Here is a 17,735-nt window from a genome sequence, read left to right on the forward strand (position 1 = left end):
GGTCCTTCTTATTATTGTTTATACTCTCTCTTCAACAAAATTAGAGATAAGGACAAAACAGTTTCTGCCTGGAAGCGAGGGGGTGGGGGGAGGGGGAGGGGTTGGGGGAAAGGAAGAGTGAGGGGGGAAGGGGGAAGACATGACTCAAACATTGTATGCACGTATGAATAAAAGAAATAAAATAAAAAAGAAAATAAGTTTATTTGGGCTTGAGGTTGTGGAGAGTGGTAGGCCCAAGATTGGGTGCCCACATCAGTTGAAGGACTTGTGCTGCTTTGATTCTTGTTAGAAACAGAAGGGCAAGTCAGTGTGTGCAAGAGAAAAACAAGACAGGCAGACACAGTTTGCAACTACTCTCTTGAGAATGAACTCACTCCTGTGAGAAAAGCATTAATTCCTCTTAACAAACTGATCACCTCTTAAAGCCTACATTACTTCTCAATACCATTACATAGGGAATCAAATTTCAACATGAGTTTCAAAGGAAAAAACATATTCAAGCCACAACAATCTCCAGTGGGAAAGAATGGGTATTTTATTTCTCATACTGTATTAGAAAATACTTTTAGGTAGTATATCTATTAGGTTAGACCTTTGTGATCTAACCTGGTTTCCTCTCACCTGCTCTCAATGATATTTCTTTATTGAAAGTCTACAAACTCAATTGATTTACCACCTCCTTCTAGGATATTTCTTGTCTCATATTTTACAAGTTAAAAAATACTGTCACTTCCCACTTTATCTCAAGTTGATTTTGCATCATTTAATATAATCTATATTTACAAACTCATAATTTTGGTGTTATCATATTATTACCTGAAACATAAAACTTCAATTGTATTTCTGTCTTTTCTCCAAATTTGAAATAACAGGAATAGCTATCACTGCTGTTAGCTATCAATGATTGGTTCTATGCAACTCCATATATTAATTTGAAAATGCACTACCCGTGCTTATTCACCAAAATGTCAACAATCTTGAGTTTTTGATTTTTATTTTATATAGATGTCTATAACATCTCACATATCTTTAACTTTTTCAGAATGTACACAGGAGTAAGATATTTTCCAAAACTGCACATATGAAAATACTTTTATTGTATTATTAATATTAGTCTATGTGTTCATTTTCTGTGGCTTCCGCAACAAACCACCACAGACTTCTGTGACTTAAAACAATAGAAATCTCTTCCCTCACAGTTTTGGAAAGCAAAACTGCAATCAAAGTGTTTGCACAACCACACTCCCTCTGGAGGTTCTATGGAAGATTCTGTTTCTTGCCTACTCTAGCTTCTGTTGGTATTACATTTTCTTTTGCTCCATCTCTGCAGCAGCCTCCACCTCACATTGCCTTCTCTTCCATGTGCATCTCTCAAAACTCCCTCTGCCTCTCTTTCACTCCTATCAGGGATACAAGTGATTGCATCTAGCTCCCACCTGAATAATCCTGGATTAAAAATTCTTTTTAGAAATTTGCTAAAGTACAGAAATATAGTCCTTGGTTTTAGCTTTCCTTGCTGTCTATTAAAATGCTGATGAATTGCCTGCATACCTAAAGATTGAAAGGAGATGCTATGCAAATTTATAAGACCAAGTAGAGTAAAGCTGTATGTTGTGTTTATTCTTCCTGTCTTCAACTGTCTGGGCCGCTACAACAAGATACCACAAATGGGCAGTCCATAAACAACAGAAATTTATTTTTCACAGTTGTAGAGGCTAGGAAGACCAAGATTAAGGTGTGAAGAGTTTCAGTGTCTGGTGAGGGCTTATTTTCTGATTCATAAGTAAATACTACTCAATGTGTCCTCACATGGTAGAAGGGTCTATCTTGCTCTCTGTGATCTCTTCTTTAAGGACACTAATCTCACTCATGAGAAACCTACCCTGATGGCATAATAACCTCCCTTAGGTCCATTTTCTATTACCTTCACATTGGAGGCTAGAACTTCACATATGAATTTTGGAGGAAGATAAACATTTAGACAATAGCCAGCTCTTGGTACACATTGCTTTTCTTTGTAATATTGAGCCCTCTTTTCTTCTCCTGAACTACTACTCCCATTTTCACATTTAATCTTAAATAATATTTTTAAAGCAGGCTTTCATGGTCTCTTAACATTAAGACTTTGATATATGATGCCTTGATATATGTACCTAGAACTCTTTGCACTTAACTAGTCACTGCATGTGTCATACTAGTTTACAATGGTCTCTCTCTCCTACCAGACACTGAGCAACTTGAAGAAATGGATTACAACTTGTTCATATTATAATCATCTAAACCTTACATAGTACCTAGCATTCATAGGCAGTCATTAAGAATTTGTTGAATTGTGGTCATAAAATATGTTACCTGCAGAATTTCTTTGATTTGTGGGACATGAAGGCTGAATAGTGATACCCAGAACTCACCTGCTCTTCTACAAAGAAGAGCCAAAACAATAGGTGTACATTTACATACTGAGATGAGTTATCATGAGAAAATACTGAACATCCACAGGAGAAAAAATAGAAATCTTGTAATATCCAGAGACCTGGGACAATAACATAGTAAGAGAAATAAAATACACCAATGTCTGTCACCCCAGCTTTATGGAAAATGATGAGGGAGTCTTCCCTCTGTAGAGATAAAAGTGAAAGAGAAGGTCCCAGAAAACTCTCTATCAAGTATGGATACTAGCCCTCCTAGCTATTGGGAGGCTTCACAGCCTTTACAAGCTTACAGACTAAATACATAAGCAACCTGAAATATGCAAAGTAGCTTGGATTTGGTAAAAGAATTCACATAATGTCCTATTGAACCACTAGGGCAAAGTAGCCAGGAACAATCTTGGAAGGGGCCTATCATTTGACTTTTGATGGCTCTAGGCATCAGAAACATCTGCCATATTTCCTTCTCCTGCATGCCATAGATATTCCACTGCACTGACTCAGTAGGTAGCTGACTCACAAACCAAACTTGGTTCTGCTCTGTAAAGTGACTAACACAAACATAGAGCTCTGAACATTAGGAAGCAGGTATTGAAACAGAGGAACAGAATGCTCCATCCTCAAGAACCAGGGAATCAGGGAGTGTGCCCTATAAGACCAGGAGCCTAGCCAGTCATGTGTGGTTCCACACTGGAGCCTGGACAGAAGGAAGTTACCCATGTGGCTCTCCCAATGCCACACATGGGCACTGATAAGGCAAGGAAAGAGCTCTGTAGTTCTACTGCTTCCCTTTCCACAAGGGCATGCTGGGGTATTCTTTAGCAATGCCCCATCTCTGGCTGTCACACTGTATCCTGGAAGCATAGCCTAAGAAGGTCCTGAGAAATATTTGCTTCAGGCCAGCTGTGTTCCACTCTTCCTCATTCTCATGGACACTTATTGTAAAAGGAATTTTGCCTGCCTCCAGCCACAAGCCACTCCTGCTCAATCCCTGGCAGGAAATACATCTGAAAAAAATCAAGGAGAGAAAAGCCCAGATTATTGCTCCACCTCCAGGCATGTGAGGCTAGGGGGTTCTGAGGTCTCACTCATGGATGGGCATGTACACAGAAGCAGTAGAGAGGATCATGACAGCTACTGTTGCCCCTACCACTTATGTGTGTCCCACCATCAGCCATCCCCACACCTTGTCTGGTCATGTACTGCTGAACCCACTCCAATACCTACTCAGAAAAAAGTGCTTAAGTCCCTCACTTAGGGCAGCCAGTTCTAAAGACCCTTAAAAATTGCAAAGCAAATAGAAACAGTGCTTGAGGAAACCCTCATTGCCTCATGCAGCTACCTCTCCCACTATTTGAGTAGCCATATAAGGAATATCCACACACTTTGCTATATACACCACACCTGCCTGAAATGCTGGAGTGTTGTATTACCTGCAGATACAGTGGCATCTCCATCATTTTATATGGTATGCCCTGTGCTCAAACTCACTAATCATAGCCAAAGGAAAGCTATAGGGAGATTGCATTATGGTGATTATGGTGCACAGCTCAAAATGAACTCAACACTGTATATCAAACTGAAATCCCAAGACACATCTTCAAGAAAAAACTGCTTATTAAAAGGCTATCCCCCAAAATGGTAAAGATATCCATTCCACCACAGTGCAAATCTCAAAATAGGAACACAAGAAATATGATAAAATAAGCTAATATGACACCTCAAAGATCATTAAGTTTCTAGTAAAAGACACCAAAAATATCAAAATGGGTAAAATGCCTGATAAAGAATTCATGACAATAATTTTAGAAAAGCTCAATGAGTTCCACGAGAATAGACATTAATTTAAATGAAATTAAGGAAATGCAAGATACTGACATGCAGATTTTGAATAAGAATCAGACAGAATTCTTAGAAATGAAGAGTTCTTTAAGTCAAATTAAAAAGTCAGTTGAAAGCCTCAAAAAGAAACTAGATCAAGTCGAAGAAAGAGTACCAAAACTTGAAGACAAGTCTTTTGAAAAAAAAAATTAGTGAGAATTCTGAATTTTGGGCCCATACAATGTTCAACCATCATTGGTAGCATATCATAAGGGGAAGAAATAAAGGCAAAGAATATAGGAAACCAATGAAATAATAGTAATTTTCTCTAACCTTGGGAAAGACATGTATGTTCATGTAGAGGAGGCTTATAGAATACCAAATAGACATGGGCAGAAAAGATCTTCCTCCCAACATATTGTCAAATTTTCAAAAGCACAAAACAACAACAAGAATTTTAAAATCTGCAACAGAAAACCACAAAGTCAAACTTAAAGGCAACCTCATTAAATTAACAACAGATTCCTCAATGGAACCACTCAGGCTAGAAGAGAATGGAATGATATATTTCAATTCCTGAAAGAAAGCAATTAAGTTTACTATACCCATCAAGGCTATACTTCTGGAACAAAACAGAAATCAAGTTCTTCTAAGGTAAAGTAAAACAGAAATTCATAACCACCAGACCAGTCTTAAAAAGCATGTTCCAGGGAACATGCTTTTTCAAAAGTGAAAAACAGATAACTAACATCATGACAGTACATGAAAATATAAATTCCACCAGAAGAGTAGATACACTAAAGAGAAATAGAAAAGGATTGAACATTATCACTACAGTAAACCATCAAACCACAATTTTGAATAAGAGAGAAAGAAAGCAGAATGTTCAAAGTAAATGGAAGAAAATCAACAAAGTTACATGCATAAGTCTACACCTTTCAATAACTTTCAATGTGAAAAGGCTTAATTCTCTAGATACAATGGAGAATGGGTTAAAAAATCATAGACCAAGCAGTATGTTGCCTATAAGAAACTCATCTCAAACTGGGTGCCATAAAACTAGCTACTTGGGAGGCTGAGCTCATCAGGAACATGGTTAAAGACCAGCATTGGCAGGGAGTTCCTACTACTTCCATGTCAAAAAAATAGCTGAGCATAGTAACACATCTATCATCCTCAGCTACACTAGACGTTGACATTGAGAGGATTGTCATTCCAGGCCAGCCCTGGCAAAACAGTTTGCAAGATCCCATTTCAACAGAAAAAAAGCTGGACATGGTGCTATGCACTGCTCACTCCAACTTTTTGTAGGAGGATCAGGGCCCAGGCTGGTTTGGACAAAAAGTGAGACCATATCTCCAAAATAGCCAGAACAAGAAGTTCTGGAATTGTGGCTCAAGTGGTATAGTGCTTGCCTCACAAGTGCAAAGCACTGAATTCAAATCCAGTACCACCAAAAAAAGAAAGAAGCTCATCTCACCAGTATTTTCACATACTGAAAGTGAAAATGTCATTTCAAGCAAATGGAATCCTAAAGCAAGCAGAAGTAGCTATAACAAAATCTGACAGAATAGACATTGAGTCAAAATATATAAGAAGTGACAAAGAAGGTCACAATATAAACATCAAGGGATCAATTCATCAAGAAAGTGTAACAATTATTAATCTATATGCATCTATAATCAGAGCACACAATTTTATAAAACAAAACTATAGATCTAAAGGGAGAGATATGGTTTGAATATGTAATATTCCCCATAGTCTCAGGTATTAGATCCTTAAGTTGCCACTGATGGGAAGTGATTGGGTCCTGAAGATTTTGATCTAATCAATGGGTTAATCCCTTGACGGATTCACAGTATGATGATATTATTGGTATGTGGTGAAAAAGAGAAGGTGGGGCCTAGTTGTAAGAAATAGTTCTGTGAGAGCATGTTCTTGGGGCTGTATCATTCCTTGGTTCCTTCTTGTATCACTCTCCTTTACCAGGATGTGAACTGTTCAACCCTGCTTCCTTTCCACCATTATGTGAGCAGCTGCAGCATACCTGTCCTACCATAAGGGACAGAACCCTGTGAAACTGTGACTCAGCATAAATCTTTCCTCTTTTAAGCTGTTCTTATTTAGGTCACAGCAATGCAAAAGTAACTATTACAGGATCCCATTCAATACCTCACTCTCACCAGTGAGTAGATTATCAACACAAAAATGGATGAAGAAACATCAACCAATACCATACATCAAATGGACTTAATAGACATTTACAGAACATTCCATTCAACATCTACAGAATACACATTCTTTTTATTAACACATGGAACTTTCTAAAGAATGGACCATATATTGGCTACAAAAGAAGACTTAAGAAATTAAAATCATATCCTGATGTTTTTCTGAACAAAATGGAACAGAATTATAAATCAGTAACAAGAGAAATGTTTGAAATTATACTAATATATGCAGACTAAACAAAACACTTTTGAATGAAGAGTGGATTATTGAGAAAGTCAGAGGGTAATTTAGAAAATCCCTTAAGCAAATGAAAATGAAAACAAAACATACCAAAACCTGTGGGGTATAGAAAAAGAAGTACTAAGAGAAAAGTTTATAGCAATTAGGGCTTATAACAACTAAAAAAGATTACAAATAAACAATCTAATGATGCATTTCAAGGATTTAGAAAAGCAAGAACAAAGCAAACATGAAATTACTAAACCTAGAGAAATAATAAAGATTGGGGCAGAAATACATGAAATATAGTCTAAAAAATACAAACAATCAATGAAACAAAGTTTTTTTTTGAATAGATAAAATCAACAAAACTTTAGGTAGACTAGTCAGAGAGAAAGAAACACACACACAAATGAAGTTATAGATGAAAATAGAGACATAACTGATACCACAAAGCACAAAATATCATGTAGTATTGGTTTGATTAACTCCATGCTAAGAAATTGAAAAATCTCAACAAAGTAGACAAATCTTTAAATATATATGACCTACCAAAAGTGAGGCAAGAGTATATAACAAACCTGAATAGACCAAAAAGTGATGAGATTCAGTAATTAAAAAGTCTTCCAACAAAGGAAAGCTAACTACTAGTTGGCTTTATTACTGAATTTTATCAAACACTTAAAGAACTAATAGTAATGTTTTTAAACTATTCCATAAAATTGAAAGGATAAACCCTTTTAAACAAATTCTATGTCTCAGGTATTACAGTGTTGCCATATCCTGACATGAACACAGCAACAACAAAAAAAGAAAATTATAGACCAAAATACCTGCTGAACTTAGATGCAAAATTTTAAACAAAATACTAGCAAAGTGTATCCAACAGCACATTGAAAAATTGTAAATATCCACCATGATCAGTAAGGATTCATTCCAGTAATGTAAGGATTGTCAACATATGTAAACAAAAAAATATAATTTATCACATTAACACAATAAAGAATAAAAATCATATTATCATCTCAATAGATACAGAAAATGCATTTGATAAAGTTAGTACATTTTCTGTACATCAATAATTAATTTGCTCAGAAATAAATCATGAAAAAAGACCTATTCAAAATACACACACACATGCACACACAAAAATTCCTAGGAATAAGCATAATGTAGGAAATGAAAGTCCTTTACAAAGAAAGTTATAAATTTACACTGATAAAAAAAATTAAGACACAGAAAGGTGAAAAGACCTCCCATGTTCATGAATTGGAAGAATTAATATTTTTTAAATGCCCATACACCAAATAACCTACACATTCAACATAATCCCCATGAAAATATCAATGACATTCTTCACAGAAGTAGGAAAAAAAATCCCAAAGTTCATATGGAAAAGACTCTGAAAAGCCAAAGCAATCTTAAACACACACACACACACACACACACACACACACACACACACAGACGAAATCTGGAGCATTCCCAGTACTTTATTTCAAGATATATTTCACAGCCACAGAAACAAACAAATAGATAAAGCATGGGGGGTATTGGCATGAAAACTGACACAGAGACCAATGGAACAGAGTACAGAATCTAGAAATAAATCCACACCTCTACAGCCAACTAATTCTTGACAAAGTTTCCAAAAATATATATTGGAGAAAAGACAGCCTTTTCAAAAAATGGTGCTGTGGAAACTGGTAGTCCACATGCAGAAGATTGAACATGCACCCGTATAACTAGCCCTGCACAAAAATAAATGCAAAATAGATCAAATTAATGACATGAAGTAAAATTCAGATTGTTGCTCAAAGTTCAAATATATTTAATTTCAGGAACTTAAAAATATAACTGATGACTTTTACAATCTGTCTTCATGGAATTATTAAAATTTCCATGCAGAAACATGATTAAAAATTATGATTCCGGTATGAAGTATGAGTTCCTGAAGTGATATAGTGACATTAAATATATTTGTTTCTATCCCATATGCAAAGAATATTTACTACTTTTACACTTATTTTGATAAAATTCACTAAATATGAACCAAAACTTTTCACAATAATTTAAGTCCTCAAAAAATTGTTTCAGTTAGACCATGCATCCCTTGGGATTAGATTTTTCTAATCTTGGATATCTTTGTATTCTTTTCATAATTTTTCAAACATTCTCCTCCCAACTCATCATGTCAAAGGTCTGACACTCAGGTGAACAATATATTCACCTTTAAAGAGTAAGTTATTGCTACAATGCAATAACTTAATAATGTAATATTAGTAGGTACTATTTGATCCTTTCACTCACTTAAAACGTTACCAACTTGACAACAGCCTTCCTTATGCTCCCTTTTGTTTACTGTCTCACAAAGGTAACTATTATTCAGACTTCCTATGCCATAGAATAGTTTTGTTAAGCTATTTCTTTTAATTGTATAGAAATGTAATCGTGTAATAATTACTCCTTTTGTCTTGCACCTTTGGGTCATTATTGATTTCACAATTCATCCTTACTGTTGTTACTAATAATGATTCTTTCCACTATTATCACTGTGTAGTAATACATTTTATGAACACACTATCTGTTCCACCATTGATGAATATTTAGAATGACTTTAGTTTTTGGCTATACTGTAAAAAGCTGTTATGGCCTTTATATGTATGTCAGTGGGTATATGTACTCCTTTCTCGGATATATACCTATGTGTGGAAGTTTTTTTTGTTTTGTTTTGTTTTGTTTGTGATACTGGGGCTTGAACTCAGGGACTACACCTTGAGCCACTCCACAGCCCTTTTTGGGGGGTGGGTTTTTTCAAGATAGGGTCTTGTGGAACCATCACCCTGACTGGCTTTGAACCGCGATCCTCCTGATCTCTACCTCATGAATAGCTAGGAATACAGGCGTGAGCCACCGGTACCCAGTAAACCTTTTTTTAATTCTATGCTTTATGTGCATTCAACTTCAAAAATATTTTATTTTTTCCATAGAGTTCATACTGACTTTCATCAGCAGTGTATGAAAGTTCTAATTGTTCCATGTCCTTTCCAGCATGTAGTATTGTCAGTAATTTAAAAGTATTCTAATGAATGTGTAGCAGGAAATTCTTGTGGTTTTCATTTGCCTTGTCTTGATGACCTTTTGTATATGTGTATTAAACATTTGAATATCTTGATTTTTTTTCTTCATTTTTGAAGAGCATATTCAAGTCTGTTACCCATTTTATTTTTCCTGGCTCTGCTTTTACTTTGTTTATTGCTCTGGATGCATGTTGTTTGCTATATATAAAAACTTTATGATGTATTTCTCACTATATGGCTTGCCTTTTCACTCTGAATCATGTCTTCTGGCCACAATTTTATTTTAATGTAGACCAACTTTTTATTTATTTTCTTTAAGGATATTGCTCCTTGTGTTCTGTTTAGGAGACAGTTGCTGACTACAAAATTTAAAAGTTTGCTTCCTCAAGCTTTTGTTTTACCTTCTGTATTCAGGTCACAAAATATCTTGAATTGATATTTTTATATTGAGAGAGAGAAATAAAGGTTTAATTTGGACATTCCAATTAATCTTGCACTCTTTGTCGAATGGCCTATTCTTTCCCCCACTGAACCTTAGTGTAGACTTGATCAGCTCTGTCCCATTTTACTGGTTTTGCAAGTTTATTCCTGCACAATTAACAATGCTACAATTACCATAGCCTTAAAATAAATATCCAATGGTATAAATCCTCTAGCTTTGTTCTTGTGCTTCAAGATTATCATAGCTATTCTGGGTCTTTAGTATCTTATAAATTTTAGATAGGGCTTGTCAAATTATACATACACACATATAAATTGCCTGGTTATGTTGGGGATGGCTTGCATTAATCCTACAGATAAATTTGGGGAGAATTGATACACTTACAATACAAAGTCCTCCAATTCATTAGTCTGGTTTATCCCTTTAATGATTTAAGTTTCCTTTAATTATTTGCAGCAGTGCTTTTTTTAATTGCTGTTTTCAAGATGGTGAATCTTTTTCTGGATTTTTTTGCCTGTTCTGGGATTGGATCCAGTGCTTGCTATTCAAGCACTCCACAACTTGAACTGCACTGCTAGGTATTTTGGTGTTCAGACAGGGTCTCACTATCTTTTTGCCCAGGGTGACCTCAAACTTATGATCCTCCTGCCTCTGCCTCCCAAATAGTTGGGTTTACAGGCATGAACCATCACTTTTCTAGAGATTTTAAGGGATTTTTTTTCTTATGTATATTAGTTTGAACAGTTTCATTATGACTCTGAGTGTGGTTTTCATTTTACAAATTTGCTTGGGACTCATCATGATTCTTGAATTAGGGTTTAATGTCTTTGCTCATTTGGGAAAATTCAAAGTTACTCTTTTGCTGTCTATTAACATATTGATCTCAACTTCAAAATCAAAGTATGGTAACTGAATAGTTATACCCCTAGTTGCTCTTGTCCTATTGTTGCTGGCGCTATTCATCTTTCCATTGCTATAACAAAACACCTGAGCTAGGACTTGGGTGTGAATCAAGTGGTAGAGCTCTTGCCTAGTAAGCACAAGACCCTGAGTTCAATGTCCAGTTCTGCCAAAAAACAAACAAGCAAACACAATTAATGAGACAACCAAATTAAAAGAAAGAAATAATTACTTTTGTTCATGATTTCAAAGTTTCAATCCATGGTTGCATATCCTGGTTAATTTTTTGGCCTGCAGTGAGTCCATGGAGGGTGCACATAGCAAAAGAAAGCTTCTCACCTCCTGGTGGCTGGGGAGCAGAGAGAGAAAGGAAGAGAATGGGTTGCCATATACCCTTCAAGAGCACACACACCCCCATGACCTATTTCCTCCTACTAGACTTTACCTAGACCCTTCCTCCTAAAGTATTCACCACACATACCACTAGTGCTACCAGTTGGGGACCAAAACGTTTAGCACCTGGCCTTTGGAGAACATTTAAGATCCAAACCATGATATCCATGTAGTTCCCTTTGAGCTTTTTGTACATTGTTTGATTGAATTCCAGGCATTTCCTATAAAAATTATAGCAGCTAGAGATGTGGTTATCTTCCTCCAAAAAAAGATTTACTGTATCTCTTTTTCAGGTTGCAACGGGGCATATAACCTAAATCTAATCCTGGACTGAAGTGATTCAAGACTAGCTTGCAGTTTTTATGTAAACTCCTTCTGCTACTAGAGTTTTGCCTTCATGGATTCAAACTGGGAGTCTGTAGAATCTTTTATTGATGGTACTCCACGTGGAATCTTACTTTCAATATTTGCTCCAAAAACATGAAACTGCTGGAAGACCTCACTGTTTTTTTGGAGTTTTCTGCTTAGTTTCTTACCATCTTGCCCTTTGAAGTTCAGTGAGAAAAAGACCTTGAGGAGAAAATTGGTGCCAGTTATCTAGCTCAAGTATTTGCACCTTCTTTTTTTCTGGAATTTTTATGCCTCTACTTAATACCAGAAGTCCATTATCTGTCTTGCGATTCTGTGAGGCTGACAAAACTATTCTGGCTGCTCTTGTCTCTTTTTTGCTACCAAGAATCATCAAAATGATCAAGAAGAAAAGCTACAGATAAAAAGTTGGGCTTACACCTTATTTTTGACAAAGGCTCCAGAAACATATGATGGAGAAAAGACAGCCTCTTCAACAACTGTTGGTGGGAAAAGTGGTTATTTGCCTGCAGAAAACTAAAACTAGATACATGCCTATCACCCTGTACTAGTATCAACTCAAAGTGGATTAAGGACCTTAATATCAGACCTGAAACCATGAAGTTAGCACAGGAAAGAGCAGGGAATGCTCTGGAAGCAATAGATATAGACAAGGACTTCCTCAGTAGAACTCAAGCAGCCCAACAACTAAGAGAAAGGATGGACAAATGGGACTACATGAAATTAAAAAGCTTCTGCACAACAAAAAAAATGCTCTCTAAATTGAAGAGACCACCCATAGAATGGGAGAAAATATTCGCTAGCTATACATCAAAAGACTGATAACTAGAATATATAGGAAGCTCCAAAATCTAAACTGCCCCCAAACCAATGAACCAAGAAAGAAGTAGGCAACTGAACTAAACAGAACTTTTTCAAAGAAAGAAGTTCAAGTGACCAAAAATCACATGAAAAAATGCTCACCATTCCTGACCATAAAAGAAATGAAAATCAAAACCACACTAAGATTCCACCTCACTCCTGTTAGAATGTCTACCACCAAGAACACAAACAACAACTAATGTTGGTGAGGATGCGGGGAAAAAGGAAACTTCATATACTGCTGGTGGAATGTAAGCTAGTTCCATCACTTTGGAAAACAATATGGAGGCTTCATAAAAAATTAAACATAGATCTGCCATATGATCCAGAAATACTACTCCTAGGGATACACCCAAAGGAATGTGACTCAGGTTATTCCAAAAGCACCTGCACACCCATGTTTATCGCAGCACTATACACAATAGCCAAGCTATGGAAACAGCCAAGATGCCCCACTACTGATGAATGGATTAAGAAAATGTTGTACTTGTACACAGTGGAATTTTACTCATTCACAAAAAAGAATGAAATTTGTCATTCACAAGTAAATGGATGGAACTGGAGAACATCATTTAAGTGAAGTTAGTCAGGCTCAGAAGAGCAAAAATTGTATGTTCTCCTTCATATGTGGATTATAGACCTGAAACAAATGCAGTAACATTATTGGACATGAGTCATATACCAAGGGGAGAACACACAAAGGAAAGGAAACCTAAAACTTGAATGTGGTTGATGTGCTCGCTGTATCAGAGAGAATTTAGTAATCTTAACCTGGCAAAGCTACTAAGGAAAGGGGACCAGGAAGTAGTGAAGAGGTCTGGTAAAGATCTGGTAGGGTTGTAATACATATGTGCATGGAAGCAACACTAGGAATCTCTCTGTATAGCTATCTTTATCTCAAACTAGCAAAAATGCTATGTTTTTCTTATTTTCTCTTATGTTCTCTCTTCATCAAATTCAGAGTACAAGAGGGTGGAACAGGTTCTGCCTGGAAGTTGGGGGAGGGTGGCCCAAATAATGTATACACATGTAAGTAAAAGTAAAAATGATAAAATAAACTTTAAAAAATTGGGCTTATATTAGTTACTATTCCTTATCTTTTGGATCTAGACATTCATATCCTGGTTGTCTTTGAAACTATCCTAAAATCTTCTAAATCAGCCTTGATTTTTCCCCAGAATTTTGTTTCTTCTCAGGAGGAACATTGGTCTGCTGCAAGCTACTCTATCAAAGCCCATTAAAGATTTTTCCTTTTTAATTAATTCTACTTTGTGAGCATATCGTAGGTTGAAAATTTCACAAAGTACTTATTGAATACTTATAATAGTTATAATGTTTCTTATATACTAAATTATATAGAAAAGCTCAATAAAACAAAAAAACAGGAATTATATAGGTTACTGCTTTCTTGAACTTCAGTGAAACAACTAGAAACAAATCAAATACTAGCCTAGAGCATAAAAAATAATTCAAAATTTAAAAACCTGTACTAGTTAGTTTGCTTTAAGAATAAATTAAAATTGGTATACAGAAAATGTACATATAAGAAGCTATAAAATCATCACAACAGATTGTCTTAGTCTTCAAACAAGATGGTTGCAAGATGAATATGTATATCCTTAAATGTAATTATTAAAAATATGACACATAAAATATAGTAATTGCAAATTTATCTTGAGATAAGATAACCCAATCAATCTGAAATGAATTAGTATATGATCACAAAAATTATAAAGGCTAAACAAGTTAGGACACTTGATAAGCACATAAACCTCTCTTTTAGAAAAAAGAATAAAATGGGCACATATTTAGAAATTATCATCAAGAAACAAATAGAAAAAATGAAGAATTATACCAAAAAGGAACTGTTTTCAATATGTATAATAGTTTTACCAATAAGTTTGTGACTTTTGATGAAATTACCTATGTTCTAAAACACTAGAAAGGAAGCAATTTACTCAATGAAGGAAAGTATATTAATAGCCCAATAACCATACAAAAAGTTTTAAAATCAGTTAAATCTATATTCCCCCAAAATTCTATGTGACACTGCAAAAAAAGAAGTTTACTATACCTCAAGGAAAAAGGTAAGGAATTGGAAGGAGGAAAGGTTAAGCAACTCGCCCAATGTAATTCAACTAGAACCTGATGGAGCCCTTAATTAAAAAAAAAACTTTTCCAGTGTATAAAAGATAGAATAGAGTTTTTATCAAATTAATTGTGATGAAAGAATTGAAAAGTGAAAACGAATAGGCTTACAAACGTGAGCCTTCAGAAGAATTCTAAATTTTAACTGAAATAATAGCAAAACAATTTCTGTAAAGTCTTAAAGAGTATATTATGAACAAGTACAGAAAAAGACTAGTATTGAAATGATAGTTTAATTATAGGAAAACATAATAGATAGGTTAAAGAAAAAATTATATGGCTAACAAAACTAATGCCAGAAAACTAATAAATGAAAAAAAAACAATTCCTAAAAGAAAAAAATAAAAATTTTTACATAGCATGAAAATAGAAGATATGATATGTTTTCAATGTAGTAGGTAACTTTGAAAAGTGACGAGAACATCAGACCTCATAGAGAAACACTGAAGAGAGTCCAAGTAACAGGAATTAGAGAAGGATGCCTGCTATTAGAGCTATTTGTCAGTATTGATCAAGAATTACTAGTAAAGTAATTATCCAGCACAAGTAAGTAGAAGATATAAATATTGGCAAGAAAAATACTGTAATTTTTGGCTTATATGATTGTCTACCTATAGTATAGGATCAAAACAATAAAGAATAAAGAAAGAATAAAAATCTTTAGAATTAATAACTTCAATAAAGTGTCTATATAAGAGACCAACATACAAAAAATCATTAGTATTCTTACATAGCAAATGCAGTCAAATTTTCAAACATAGAGAAAAAGATGCTGACCCCCAAAGCAATGAAAAGTAAGAATAAACAAAATATATGATATATTGAAAGAAAATATGAAGCATGCCTGGATAAATGAATAGAATCAGTTTCTTCCAGGAAACAAAGAAATATTATTTTACAGATGTCCTATTCTCCCCAAGTTATTACATGGATTTATTAGAAAAGTTCAATCAGTATCTTAATGTAATTTAGGTGATTCTAAAGTTCATGTGGATGACCCAGTGCATGAGAATAGCCATGAAATTTGTGAGAGGAAAATTTATAATACAGGCTCTTTCCTGCCAGTTTTCAAATTTACTATAAAATTTCAGTCATTAAAATAATATCACTTCACATCAATACATATAGCCCCAAAGAAAATAATAAACATTCCAGAAAGGCCTTTGTTATCTACACATGTCTGTGTTTGTATTCATTCATAAAATAAAGCAGATATCACTGATGAAAACAAAGACAATTCTGTACTGACAAAGGTGGATATTTATTTGCAAACCAACAAATTTACATCCCTATACACCATATACGAAAGTAAAATCCAAACTAATTGGTAACCTAAATGTAAAAAAAATTCAAGAGGAATAAGTTCAAGAAATCTATTGTACATTGTGGTGACTACAGTGAATAGCAACATAACATGCACTTGAAAATGGTAAATGTAGATTTGTGTTCCCAAAAGAATTACAAAGATGTGAAATAATGCATGTGTCAACTAACTTGATTTAACCATTCCGCAATGTATTTTTCTTTTTAAAACATCCTTATTAGCTTATATTAGTTTTTAAAAGGGGTTTCATTGTGATATTTCCATAGGTGCATAAGATGTACCCCAACCAAATTCACTCCGCTATCACTCCCTCTCATCCCTTTCCATGCTTCCTTAAATAATTTCAGCAGGTTTCATTTTTCTAGTTTTATACATATGTAGAAAGTACTTCAACCATATGCATTCCCTTTCAATCTCTCCTTTTGCACTCCCGTTTCCTACTGCTACCCATTCCCAAATAGAACCTGTTTTACAATCCTGTCATTCACTTTTAAGGACTAGAATCCACATATGAGAGAGAATATGTGATATTTCTCTTTTTCAATCTATCTTATTTCACTTTACATGATGATCTCTAGTTCCATCCATTTACTATCAAATTTCATTCTTTGTGGCTGAATAATACTTCATTCAACTGTGTATTTTTTTAATTTTTAAAAAATTATCTTGCCAGTGTTTTTTCCAAAGGTATACTTATTTATATGTATATTTTAATATTTTATGAATCTTTTATGTGTTATATTAAAGTTTAATAAACTGATTTTTAACTTAATAGACTATCTTCCCATTTTATGAATTAGTATTCTATAATTTGCAACATGTGCATTTTTTAGAGCCTTTAAGGCATTTTAATTGTTTACTACTTATAATATGGAAATAACTATACATATATATCTTCATTCATATTTCACACTAGTTTCTACCAATTAGAACGAATATACCATTCACTTTTAGGAATTTAATATATTGTCAGTTGTTTTAGTGTAAATTAATTGTTTTATTTCCATACATGCATATAATGTCCTTTGATCAAATTCAGCCCCTTCTATTACTTTCTTAACCTCCTCCCTACTACTCTCCTTTTATTAGCAGTTTTCACTGGATTTTATTATTCTATTTTCATACATATTTAAAATGTACTTTGATTATATTCATCCTATCACCCTCTTCTCCCCCCAATAGTTTATCACCCTCCCACAAGCATTTTCCCTTTTATAACCATGTCATATTAATTTCTTAGGTCTATATTCTGCATTTGAGTGAAAAACCTGTGATATTTTTCTTTCTTAGTTTAGCTTATCTCCTTCAACATGGTGACCTCCAATTCCATCCATTTTCCAGCAAGCAAATAATTTCATTCTTTACTGCTGACTAACACTCTACTGTCTATCTGTACCATGTTTTCTTTATACATATATGTGCAAGAATGGTGTAGCAGGATCATATGGCAGTTCTAATTTTAGTTTCTTGAGGAACCTCCATACCGATTTCCATAAGAGGATGGATTAACTTTCACT

Source organism: Castor canadensis, chromosome X (assembly GCF_047511655.1).
Source record: "Castor canadensis chromosome X, mCasCan1.hap1v2, whole genome shotgun sequence".
Taxonomy (NCBI): domain Eukaryota; kingdom Metazoa; phylum Chordata; class Mammalia; order Rodentia; family Castoridae; genus Castor; species Castor canadensis.